General features: G+C 64.8%; 1 protein-coding gene across 1 annotated transcript in view; it reads left to right on the top strand.

The window, feature by feature from the left end:
* Window positions 1-637, top strand: part of CACNA1B (calcium voltage-gated channel subunit alpha1 B) — a 179,472-nt gene that overhangs the window by 52,097 nt on the left and 126,738 nt on the right. The gene's annotated exons all lie outside the window — the stretch shown is intronic.

The following is a 637-nucleotide window of genomic DNA, read 5'->3' as shown; positions in this document are numbered from 1 at the left end:
CTGCGCGTGACGTGTTGGGCGTGCTGCTGGCCTCAAAGCACCAGGGGGCGTGTGCTGCCGTGTATGTGCTGGGCATGCCGCATGGCAGTAAGCACCGGGTGCGTGTGCTGTCGAGCACGTGCTGGGCGTGCTGCATGCCTGTAAGCACCAGGGGGCCCGTGGATGTGCTGGGCGTGCTGCATGCCCGTAAGCACGGGGAGTGGGGCGTGTGCTGCCGTGTACGTGCTGGGCGTGCCGCATGCCTGTAAGCACCAGGGGGCATGTGCTGCCATGTATGTGCTGGGCGTGCTGCATGCCTGTAAGCACGGGGAGTGGGGAGTGTGCTGCCGTGTACGTGCTGGGTGTGCTGCATGGCTGTAAGCACCAGGGGGCGTGTGCTGTTGAGCACGTGCACATGTGGCTAGCGTGTGGACATGTGTGGCCCTCCCTTGCACTCGTGCTGGCCGTCCTCGGCGTGCTCTGCTCTCTGCAGAGGGAGTGTCCCGACCATAGCACAGCTGAGCCTGGCTGAGCCTCCCCGGGAGCTGCTCTGACTGCAGTGGCTGCCCCACACGGCATCTGGTGTGAGTCGTGAGGCTGCGTCCTAGTGTCACAGAGGAGAGCTGTAGTGGACAGTATGGACGGGTGGCACCCGTGT

Source organism: Tupaia chinensis, unplaced genomic scaffold (assembly GCF_000334495.1).
Source record: "Tupaia chinensis unplaced genomic scaffold, TupChi_1.0 Scaffold142100_1, whole genome shotgun sequence".
Taxonomy (NCBI): domain Eukaryota; kingdom Metazoa; phylum Chordata; class Mammalia; order Scandentia; family Tupaiidae; genus Tupaia; species Tupaia belangeri.
Note: the sequence above shows the minus strand (reverse complement) of the source record. Positions and strands in the feature narration are given on the sequence as shown.